The sequence below is a fragment of the Ammospiza nelsoni genome, chromosome Z, assembly GCF_027579445.1.
Source record: "Ammospiza nelsoni isolate bAmmNel1 chromosome Z, bAmmNel1.pri, whole genome shotgun sequence".
Classification (NCBI taxonomy): domain Eukaryota; kingdom Metazoa; phylum Chordata; class Aves; order Passeriformes; family Passerellidae; genus Ammospiza; species Ammospiza nelsoni.
In genome coordinates this window covers 73,401,773-73,414,143 of record NC_080669.1, presented here as the reverse complement: position 1 = coordinate 73,414,143, position 12,371 = coordinate 73,401,773, and positions in this window count along the sequence as shown.

Here is a 12,371-nt window from a genome sequence, read left to right as displayed (position 1 = left end):
CTCCATGGCCAGCCAGAGCTCCGCATCCACCAGGTAGCTGAAAGAAGAAAACCACGGCATGGAGCAACAGAATGGGCATAGCCTCAGTCACCCCAGGGCCTGAGACAGGTTTTTGCAGCTGCTCTCCAAGCTACGGGTGCCACAAGAGACTGTTGAACACCAGCTCCACCTCCTCCCACGCTCTGGAGACACGCAGAGAAATCATCCCCAGCTCTGTTCTCTGCCAGCGACCAAAGGGCATCGTCTCTTTGCGCTTGCACCAGCTAAAGCTACATTGACACCAGAATATGCCAACCTGTCTAAGTAGGTAACGATATTGGGACTCCTGTTGTCCCTCATGGCCAGGATTTCATTGGCAGCCAGCTCCTCGGACATCTCCTCCTCGAGTGACATGATCTTGATTGCCACCTGCAATGACATTGGCCACCGGTACCTTGAGAAGACGCACCCCGCTCGAGATCACAAGGAGCACGGAGCGAGTGCTGGTGCAATGAGGCAGCACGCTGGGCCAAAGTGCCTTGTCACTAGACAGCAGAGCTTAGCAGAAGCACCAAAAGCCATCCCAAATGCATTCTGCCCCCTGAGCCTAGACTGTATTTCAGAGGAACAGCCCCTGCTGCAGACATGGAGCTGCCACCCAAACCTCCAAGCACAGCTCACAGCAGCGGGCAAAGCGCTCCAGAGCTGCAAAATGGCGTGGGGCTCTTGGCACTTTACCTGTTGTCCGCTGCTGGTGTCAAGGGCTTTATAAACAGCTCCAAACCCTCTAGAAAGACAAAAGCAGCAGAAAGAGACCTTTATCCCTCTGGCAGTGAAAGCAAGCCCAGGCAGCAGATCTCCCCAGGCTGCCTGGACGCCTTCCTTAGAAAAAATGCCTGGCTGCAGCATCTCTTCGGCCAACAGCATGTTAGCCCGTGAGCCCTCTGCCATGCGGGGCAGGCTGTCCAAGGGAACACTAAGGTGCAGCATGAAGACCAAGGGCCGCTGGAAATCTCCAAGGCGCACACCCTGCCAGGTCATTTCAGAACCTAAGGGGAACTCTCCCCTTGTGCGGGTGTGCATGCATGTGTGTGTCAAAAAAGGGAGAACAATTTGAGTCAGAAGACTGTCCTTGACAATCTGACCTTTCTTGGATGGCAAGGTGCTCTTTCAGGCCACAAAGCTGCAGGGCCAGGGCTTCTCCCAGCTCCTGCTCCTCACTGCTGCAAGCAAGACACTGCCAGCATCAACTTGTCTTTGATGAGACCTTTGCATTGCTCTGACCGAGCAGTCCAGGCAGGCGACACGAGGTCAAGCCGGAGCCTGACCATGATTGGAGCTTGCCTGACTTCACGCTTGATATTGCACCAGCCAAAGACCTGGCCCACACTTTTGTAAAATGAGCTGACGTCACGCTTACCCTCGCCCGAGTTCCTCAAATGCCGTGTATTTGCCCGTTGGCCGGCCCGGACTCACGATGCTCCCTGAAAGACAAAAGCAGTGCAGGGCGCTCACTCGCACGCAGAGACGCCGCTGCCCAGAGCGTCCCAAAGGCAGCCCCACTGCCCGCAGCTCTGGGCCCTTTGCGGTCCCGCGGCTTCCAGCTGCTGAGACCAGCAAGTGGGAGGGCCATCTTCTCCACCTTTCATCAGGTGGCCTTTCCAAGAAGGCCTTGATTTCTTTCAAGAGCAGCATCTCACGCGATAAGCCAAAATGATGAGCCTTTAAGAAGGGGGCCCTAAGACGTAAGCAAGGGCCTTTGCTGCCTCCGCAGTCACACCCACCATCACTGGCAGGTCCACTGCCAGGGGCACAAAGTGTCTGCGCCGGAGGAGGAGTAAGAACCAGAGCCAGAAAACACCTGGGGCCAGACAGCTCCCTGGGCAATAGTCACTTGCTACGTGCCAGCCTTCTGCTCAAGCAGAAACAATCTCTGCTTTTGTCTTTGGCCCAGAAGGCAGCCCAGGCAGGGCCAAGCCAGGCCCAGCCGCCCTCACAGGCAGCAGGGACTCCCTGAGCGCTGCCGCGCTTCCTCAGAGCAGTACAACACCTTCTGCAGAGAGGCCTAAGTGCCTCTGAGACTGAGGGCCAGCATCTGGCGCAGCCTACACCCAGACACTCGCACAAGACCCTGCTCTGGCAGACAAGAAATGCACCAGACGGACGTACTCAGTGTCTTCAGGCCCTGCTCCTCCCTCATCTCGGGCTGCTGGGCTGCGCTGCTGCAGGAAGTGCCAGCAGCGGGGCTTGAGCTGGCTGCTGCAGGCCATGCTGGTCCGGCGGCACCAGGTTGAATGGCAGAGCCTGTCTTGCGCTGGGACAAGAAAGGATTGCCCGTCAGAAGGGTGGCTGGCACTCATGCCCCCCCCTAAGCGCACAGCAAAAGCAAGGCCTTGGGAAGGTGCTGCCAGCCACGGCCAGGCCTCTCCAGCTGGAGTAGTTCCCATGTCCCCTTCTCAAAGGCACCTTCGGGAGAAGCCCAAAGGCTACTTGGATCCAGCCCCTCCCGACCACCTCCATGCTCCACGTGTTCAGCTTTTCTGCAAGACACTGGCAACAAGGTATCGATGGGGCTGCCAAATCCACAAAGAGATCAGAGCAGGGCCCCAGAGCCTCGCTGCTTTCCTCCTCCTGTCTTTTCCTGGGCCGGAATGAAATCAGCCCGGAGTTGGCAGGCAACAGTCTGCTCAGAAGCCCGCAGCGTGTCCCTTCTCTGATCTGTTTCACGGATTTCCCTTCTCTATGGCAGCCTTTAGAGAGCGGCCCTTGGGAGCCGCCTTCCAGCCCTGCCCAGACCCACCCGCCCTTTTACAATGCAGGGCTGCCGAGGATTCTCCTCTCCAAACTCTGCTCTGACCGGCTGGAAGTGAAGCACAGCCTGAAGCTAATTAGTCCACGGAGACAGCAGGTCCCTTCCAGGGGCCAGTGTCTGCCAGGTACCCTGCAAGGCTGTCAACTGCGTATTTGGGCCGCGCTGTCTGCTGACCACAGGCAGCCTGCACTGACAACGGGCACAAGGGGCTGACTCCTGCACTGAGAGTCACTCAATGCTGCCTCCTGTCTGATCCCAAGAGACACTCTGGCGCCCTCTCAGCATCCCAGCTTCAATGTCAAACTTCAGAACCCATTGGCCAGGGCTCCCCAGCTTGCCTGAAGCCGCACTACGTCACAGCAGGCACACGGCTGCCAGCATCTTCAGCCACGAGCAACAAGGGCTGCTCCAAAACGGGTAGCCTGGCCGTGCGCCAAAGGCAGTGCCAAGCTCAGCTGTCACTTACTAGCTCTGCAAGTTCAGGCTGTGAAGGGACAGCGGCTGAAGGCTTCATCTTCCTTTGCTCCTCTTCATCCTCTTCCTCAATGACAGAGGCAGCCAGAGGAGCTGCTGACCCTGCTGTTGTGCCCTGCAGGCAGACAGAAGTGAGAGAGATGGGCAAAAGCCAGTGCCTTAGGAGCTGCTTTCTATTGAGCTGGGAAAGCACCCAGAAGAAGGGCAAATCATAGACTTTGATACAAGTGGGCCTCTGAGTCACGCAAACCCAAGGAAGCTGGCTGAACGAGCTGCTACTCCATCTTGCTGTGCATTTGAGCTTCCCTGCTGCCTAGAAGCAGCAAGATGCCTTGGAGCTGTCCCTTTTGCCTTTCATCTCTTGAAAGGCTTTTCACTGGAAAATCAGCAAACAGCCAGTGCTCCCTTTGCTACTGCTGATGCCACCGGGCAGCTGGCCTTTCCTTCAGCCTCCCACGCCGGCACTCCACACTCGGCTGCAACAGGCCAAGCTGGCAGAATTGCTGCACAATTCTCACACGCCAGCAACGTCTCAGCTTCCTTTGCCACTCACCAAAGGACAGGCTTGTCTCCATCCGCGTGTCAGGTGACCTGCAGCCAGCAAGGCAAAAGGAAGCAGAGGCCCTTAGAAAAGTGCCTGTGCTGGCCACTCCCACAGCACAAGGCAGTCCCAACACAGAGCATTTCCCTTTCCCAACATGCCTCCAGGAGCAACAGCTCTTTCCCACAGCAAGCAAGAGAACAAGAAGGACGCTAGAGGAGCCTCTGGCTACATTTGGGCCTCTTTTGCCAAGAGAGAAATAGGAAGACGGTGCTGGAAATGCCCGCTGCTCTTCAAAACTTTGAGCTTCTCTTGTGCCTAACAGCTCAAGCTACATTTCCCTCTTCCCTTTCCTGCATTTTCCATATACATTCTTTTAAATTGCATGCCCTAATTCCCATCCCTTGGCTGAAGATGATAGCCCAGCAAAGCTTCCACAAAGGGTCCCTTCCCTGTGGCAGCTCCCTGCTGAAGCAGCCCAGGAACAGCTGCTGGGCTCAGCAGCAAACCCTCCCTGCACTGGAGTTTGTGCTGCATGGCCAAGGCAATCGCAGTCTTGGCACAGCATCAAAGGCTCAAGTCATGCAGCCAAGGCCTCTAAGGGGTAGAATATGGAGCAAAAGGTGCTTTCCTTCACTCCTGGAGAGAACCACTGAGTTGGTAGAAATACTTCTGAGGATCTGCCCTCAGAGTCTGCAATTTGCAGCTTGTCTTGCTTGAAGCAGCAAGCTGAGGAAATGACAGACTCCGCTGCCGCGCACTCTCCCGGGGAGGGAAGGCAACCGCTGCAGGTTGCATGGCAAATAGTCTGCACGCGCTACCCAGTACAGATGCCCCCTTTGTAGCTGATGCTGCTGGCAGGACATTGACCAAAGCGGTGGCACCTTCACGGCCATTTTGTTCCCAAAGAAACTGGGCCACTGCTGCGGCATAAAGAGCAGAGCCAAGCAAAAGTCGGGCAATGCCAGCCCCAGGAGAAACCTTTACTTACGAGTCAGCTGGGTCAGGTAGTAGCCAGAATAGACAACAGAAAAGATGGTGCAAACGGCGGCACAGACTTGCCCAATCATTTTGGCAGTGCTGTGCGCGTTTGCACGCTGAGTGCCAGCCAAGGGAAAGCCAAGACTCCTCTCGGGGTGCAGGCCGTCTGCTGAGAGCTCCTTGAGCACAAGGATCCTCCTGCAGGGAGCCAGCGGAAGAGCTGCTCTGGACGACCAGGCCTGGCGCGCACCGGGACAACGCTGTGCTGACAGCACTGTGACGTGGCACCTCTGGCTTGACCTCACAATGGCAGCTGCTCTGTGGCTTTCTTGTGCCCAGCAAGACAACCTTGTGTACAGCTGATGCAAAAGAAAAGCCTGGGAAATTCTCCTCACTCACAAAGGCAGTGCTCAAGGCATGCCAGGGGAACTCAGAAAATGCGCCAATCCAAGCGGCATCCAAGCAATGCAAGCAAACATGACTCTTGGTCCCAAAAGCTTTGACTGAAAGCAAGTCTGCTTCTTCTAGGTGGCATCCTAGCTGGTTTGGAAAAGCCTAACTTCTTCAGTGACATTTAGATGGCAAACGAAGCAAAGATAATAAATTTCCAGGACTATTGTAGGCTGCAGTTGCTCCTTGAGCACGCGGGTGCATGCTGACCTATGGAGGGGCTTGACAGCTGGCCTGCAAGCAAAGCTGAGCTCATGGAAGAAATAGCAGTTGATGGTTTTTGAGTGTATCCATAGCAAAGAAGAAGACAAGGCCGTCAGCATGGAAACCCATTAGAAGAGATTCAGGAAAAGTTGCGTATGCTAGACTAGGTGCCGAAGTAGATGTGCATACGTGCCTTATAAATTTCTGTAAAACTTTTGCCAGTTGTATTGACGTTAATTGCTTTGCACCAATGGATAGAAGAAGTTATTGTGATGTAGTTAGTGACTTGAGATCACGCTTTGTTAAGAGTGTATAAGCTGGAGAACATGCAGAATAAAACAAACAAACCTTTTTCTTCTTGGGCCCTGATCACGTGTGTATGCCACGTCCGGCCTAACGGTGACGCTTGCCCCATCTCTGGGTCAAGAAACAAGTCTTGTCTGACTGGTAACTTTTCAACAAGCTGAGAAAGAAATTAGTAGCTGGACATGCAGATTTCTGAAGAGAGGAAAGAAAAGTGTTGACAAGAATAAACCTAAGTTTTCAATGCCTGAAGCACTCAAAAATAACATGTTTTGGGATAGTGTACCATATGTTAGACAGAGTTAAAACAAACCACAACTCATTAGTATCTGGACTTCATTGCCCACTCTGCTTAGAGATGTTGCTTGAAGGCACTTGGTGTCAAGGATCCAGTTCCTGTAGATCACTGTCGACATAGATCAAAATCCTACCAACAAATCAGTGTCAAAACCAGCAAGAGTGAGACTTTTGTCCTTGGCAGGAGCTTCCAGGTGCTCCTGGAAGTCCCCAGGCCTTGACACAAAGAGGTGTATTCAACGGAGGGAGAGAAGCATCATGCTTAGCTCTAAATGTGACCTTTGCTAGCAGATCATACTAGCAGGCAATAAATTACATTTGTTCTGCACTTCGGCAGAGCCAAGATGGGAATCAAAGTCTAGATCACAGGAGAAGATCACACGAGCCTCAGCTTTTCCAGAAGAGGAAAAATACAAAGGATAGTAAATTTGCGTTGGGTTTACAGGCTATTTTTGCAGATTGATAGACAAGGGATGAAGCTTAAAAGATGAGAGCAAAGGAAAATCAACAGATATGCTGAAAGTGAGTGAAGAGTAAGGGGACCTCAAATTAACTGAAAAGCTGCACAGAAAGCTTCTCTACTTTGTGCACTTGCCTCAAGTTTGAAATGGCAAAATCTAGGAGTACTTCAAACTTATTTTTATTAATTCTAGAAGAAAGACAATCAAAACGGTGTACTTCTGCTTACAGTATCAAGTAAAGCACAGGAAGCCATTAGAGTAAGAAAACTTGTGTTCAGACGGCTGAGGCAGCCTTAGGGGTAGGAGGAATGGGGAGGCGTGGAAATCAGGCCTGTGGGCAACATTCAAGGAGCATCCAGTCCCTGAGCAGTCCCTCACAGTGGGTATGCCAGCAGATGGAGGCGAAATGGAGCCACAGCTGGGTGGGAAAAGGGCTGGGGTGGGGAGCCGTGCTCAGCAGGGGCTCCTGCATCAAATTGCTCAATGACAGGTGTGCTATGCTGTGTGCATGTTTCCAACACCTGGCAACAGCAGGCTGGCCCAGAGGTGGGAAAAGGCCAAGGAGGCAGCAGAGTGGGAATGGGGCTCTGCAGGAGGCCCTGGTGGTTGCACACCCCTGTAGGGGATGAGGCTGGCCCAGAGGGTCCCTGGGGGTCTGGGGTGAAAAGCGGGGAAAAGAGAAGCAGGGAGGAAATGCCAGATGCTGCCGCTGTGAGAATGCCATTCCATCCCACAGGTGACATAGTGAGAGGAGGGTGGCAACAAAATGGTGATTGCTGCTGATCAGCCTGACATCTGATCAAGACAAGAGGCCCAGAAAGGACTGCACATCTGCCTCCTAGTGCTGTCCTGAATGGCAGCTCATTACCTGGTGTTCATTACCTGTAGGTCTCTCAGCTTCCCACAGGCATGCCACACTTCAGGTAAGCAAAGCTGCTTACCTCACTATGTTCTTTGGGCCTCTGAAAGGGACTGTCCACTTAGCTACAGCCTGGCAAGGAAGGGAGTCTTACAACACTGTGGATATTTTCGACTTTTATTGACACTCGGGCTGAAACAAAGTATCCCCTCGCTGCTTCTTCATCTTCATCATTCTGTCCTGCAGGTGGCCTGCTCAGGCTGACAGCTAGGAGCGCCTGCAGGCTCCAGTTCTGCTGCAGCCCAGCTTTTCCTCTCACTGCTTAATTCTTATTATGACAATTCTTTCATTTCTACTTCAAAGCTTCCCTAAATTAACAACACTCTATCCTAAGCTAAACAATCCTCTACTATCCAAGCTGTCTACGTTCTATAGTCCTTAAAAGTTGATCCCTATAGTTCCTAATTTTTTTCAATTTTCATCTTTTGCAGAAAGAAAAACAACAGAGCTTTAAATTGAACCTAACAACATATCTAACCTAACCTAACCTAACCTAACCTAACCTAACCTAATCTAATCCAACCTAATCCTATCCTAACCCAACCTAACCTAACAGCTAACCTAACAGCTAACCTAACAGCTAAACTGAGCAAATATCTACACTATCATGTTTCCTAGCTACGGCACAGCTCCTCTTCAACCTCGGGGGATGGCTGAAGCTCTGCCTAAAGATGACACATCCCCTTTTCCCTCCTCTGAGGCTGGCGGGGCATCAGGGCCTCCTCAGGCGCAGGTGTCTCCTCTCCAGTCTTCCTGCACTTGCTTGGCTGAGATGATCAGAGCAGCCAGGCTGGAGGCAGGATCGCCTGAGGTCACGAAGGGATGCTGCCCAGAGGAAAAAGAACAAAGCAAGGAACTCTTACTTTCCAGGGTCACATCCTCGCGGGCTCAAGCAGGATTCCCTGGCTACCAGCAAGACACACAAAGAGCACTGAGGGCAGCATGTCCCCCTGCGCCTTCCTGTCCTGGCAGCTTTCTGTGCCATGTGGCCCACACTCCTCCTCCTCCTCATCCCTTCATGCAGGTGTCCTCAGCTGCCAGGGCTTTTTGCCCCTTTGCTTTTTCTTACCTGTAGGAGCTCCTGGGCAGACCAGCGCCTGTCCTCATCTGCCTGCAGGCAGCAGCGGAGGAAGTCGCGCAGGAGAGCCGAGTGGTGCCTGGGGTTCTGCAGTTTTGGGGGCCCGTTCCTTTCTAGCAGTTCAAAAACCTACAGCACATGGATGCAAGAGGACACTCCACCTGCTCCTTTGCTAGCCACACACAGCTCTCTCCACACAGAGCCCTCTTGCTAAGCTGCACCTTACCCGGAGACGGGCTTCCCGCTGGTAAGGAGCTTCCCCTTCCACCATTTCCAGCCCCATGATCCCCAGGGACCAGATGTCCACTTTGGGGCCGTAGGCTTCTCCTCTCACCACCTCTGGTGCCATCCAGCTGGGAGTGCCGACGCTGGAGCTGCGCTTGCTGTGCTCAGGGCTGAGCTGAGCACAGAGGCCAAAGTCACCTGAGGACAAAAACAAAGCCTGTCAAAGCCAGCTACCACTGGCAAAGCAGCCAAAACCATTGCCCTGACCAGGCCATGCTGAATCTAACTGAAAAAGCAGCTGAGCTCTCCTTTCACGTGCCTGGAGCCAGGCAAATAAGGCATCGGCCGCTTCAAAAACACCCTGAAGATTCACACGCTGGCCAAGCCGCGCTTCTGCCCCAGTGGCCGTCACCAAAATGCAAGCGCACGGCATATGCTGGACATGCTGCAGCCCAGCAGGGATACCCACCCAACTTGACAGATCCGTCCGTGCCCACCAGGACGTTGCAACTTTTGATGTCTCTGTGGATGACTTGGCGGGAATGAAGGAAATGCAGTCCTTGCAGGCACTGAGAGAGAAAAAGGAGGGAGGGAAAGTTAACCTGCAGGATCTGATTTCATCCCACCTGCAAGGAAAGAGCTCAAGGGGATTGGCGGCTTTCTCAGGGAATTGTGAGCGAGGGCAAAACATCACGCTGCTGTCACCATGAAGAGCTTGCTGCTTCAACACTCTTGGAAGTTTATTCTAGATTTTCAAGCAAAGGCATCTGAGCTCCCAAAAGTTCCACTGGCCTTGGGTAGGAAGCACGCCACCTTTGGCTGGGAGGCGGCACGGCAAAGAATTTTGGGGAAGCCTAGTGGCAGCAGAAGAGGAAGCTGCTGGTGACAGCAGCACCTTCGAGCTGTTCCACAATGCATCGCCATGCAGGCTGCAATGGTAGCCTTTGAAGCTGAGGACAGCTCTTTGCCCTTAGCTTGAAATTCTGCCACCCGCATGCTGCCTTCCAGTGGCAAGCAATGTAGGACAGACAGACAGGCTCCAGGCAAACATTCCCAGGCAAAGCTGAGAAGAGGAAGAAAGAGAAATTGAGCCAGTGAGCGAGCACCAAGGCCAGAGGACAGACAGGATGGAAGAGTGCAAGAACAGAGCCTGAGGAGTGCGAGGGCACCGGCAGGCAGTACACTTCCCATGCTCTTTCTTCTCCTGTGTGGCGTGACAGCAGCAGCAGCAGCAGCAGCAGCAGCAGCAAAAGAAAGGTGAGAGCAAGAAATCTCGGCTCTCCTTAAGCTCCAGCTGACAAGCAGCATCCGGGCAGTCTTGGGCAAGCACAAGCGGGATCCCTCACCTCCCGACAGACAGCGCCTATCTGTCCTTCCTCCAGGTACACTGCCCTCAGCACATCAAACAAGGTGCCGCCGTCCATGAACTCCATGGCCAGCCAGAGCTCCGCATCCACCAGGTAGCTGAAAGAAGAAAACCACGGCATGGAGCAACAGAATGGGCATAGCCTCAGTCACCCCAGGGCCTGAGACAGGTTTTTGCAGCTGCTCTCCAAGCTACGGGTGCCACAAGAGACTGTTGAACACCAGCTCCACCTCCTCCCACGCTCTGGAGACACGCAGAGAAATCATCCCCAGCTCTGTTCTCTGCCAGCGACCAAAGGGCATCGTCTCTTTGCGCTTGCACCAGCTAAAGCTACATTGACACCAGAATATGCCAACCTGTCTAAGTAGGTAACGATATTGGGACTCCTGTTGTCCCTCATGGCCAGGATTTCATTGGCAGCCAGCTCCTCGGACATCTCCTCCTCGAGTGACATGATCTTGATTGCCACCTGCAATGACATTGGCCACCGGTACCTTGAGAAGACGCACCCCGCTCGAGATCACAAGGAGCACGGAGCGAGTGCTGGTGCAATGAGGCAGCACGCTGGGCCAAAGTGCCTTGTCACTAGACAGCAGAGCTTAGCAGAAGCACCAAAAGCCATCCCAAATGCATTCTGCCCCCTGAGCCTAGACTGTATTTCAGAGGAACAGCCCCTGCTGCAGACATGGAGCTGCCACCCAAACCTCCAAGCACAGCTCACAGCAGCGGGCAAAGCGCTCCAGAGCTGCAAAATGGCGTGGGGCTCTTGGCACTTTACCTGTTGTCCGCTGCTGGTGTCAAGGGCTTTATAAACAGCTCCAAACCCTCTAGAAAGACAAAAGCAGCAGAAAGAGACCTTTATCCCTCTGGCAGTGAAAGCAAGCCCAGGCAGCAGATCTCCCCAGGCTGCCTGGACGCCTTCCTTAGAAAAAATGCCTGGCTGCAGCATCTCTTCGGCCAACAGCATGTTAGCCCGTGAGCCCTCTGCCATGCGGGGCAGGCTGTCCAAGGGAACACTAAGGTGCAGCATGAAGACCAAGGGCCGCTGGAAATCTCCAAGGCGCACACCCTGCCAGGTCATTTCAGAACCTAAGGGGAACTCTCCCCTTGTGCGGGTGTGCATGCATGTGTGTGTCAAAAAAGGGAGAACAATTTGAGTCAGAAGACTGTCCTTGACAATCTGACCTTTCTTGGATGGCAAGGTGCTCTTTCAGGCCACAAAGCTGCAGGGCCAGGGCTTCTCCCAGCTCCTGCTCCTCACTGCTGCAAGCAAGACACTGCCAGCATCAACTTGTCTTTGATGAGACCTTTGCATTGCTCTGACCGAGCAGTCCAGGCAGGCGACACGAGGTCAAGCCGGAGCCTGACCATGATTGGAGCTTGCCTGACTTCACGCTTGATATTGCACCAGCCAAAGACCTGGCCCACACTTTTGTAAAATGAGCTGACGTCACGCTTACCCTCGCCCGAGTTCCTCAAATGCCGTGTATTTGTCCGTTGGCCGGCCCGGACTCACGATGCTCCCTGAAAGACAAAAGCAGTGCAGGGCGCTCACTCGCACGCAGAGACGCCGCTGCCCAGAGCGTCCCAAAGGCAGCCCCACTGCCCGCAGCTCTGGGCCCTTTGCGGTCCCGCGGCTTCCAGCTGCTGAGACCAGCAAGTGGGAGGGCCATCTTCTCCACCTTTCATCAGGTGGCCTTTCCAAGAAGGCCTTGATTTCTTTCAAGAGCAGCATCTCACGCGATAAGCCAAAATGATGAGCCTTTAAGAAGGGGGCCCTAAGACGTAAGCAAGGGCCTTTGCTGCCTCCGCAGTCACACCCACCATCACTGGCAGGTCCACTGCCAGGGGCACAAAGTGTCTGCGCCGGAGGAGGAGTAAGAACCAGAGCCAGAAAACACCTGGGGCCAGACAGCTCCCTGGGCAATAGTCACTTGCTACGTGCCAGCCTTCTGCTCAAGCAGAAACAATCTCTGCTTTTGTCTTTGGCCCAGAAGGCAGCCCAGGCAGGGCCAAGCCAGGCCCAGCCGCCCTCACAGGCAGCAGGGACTCCCTGAGCGCTGCCGCGCTTCCTCAGAGCAGTACAACACCTTCTGCAGAGAGGCCTAAGTGCCTCTGAGACTGAGGGCCAGCATCTGGCGCAGCCTACACCCAGACACTCGCACAAGACCCTGCTCTGGCAGACAAGAAATGCACCAGACGGACGTACTCAGTGTCTTCAGGCCCTGCTCCTCCCTCATCTCGGGCTGCTGGGCTGCGCTGCTGCAGGAAGTGCCAGCAG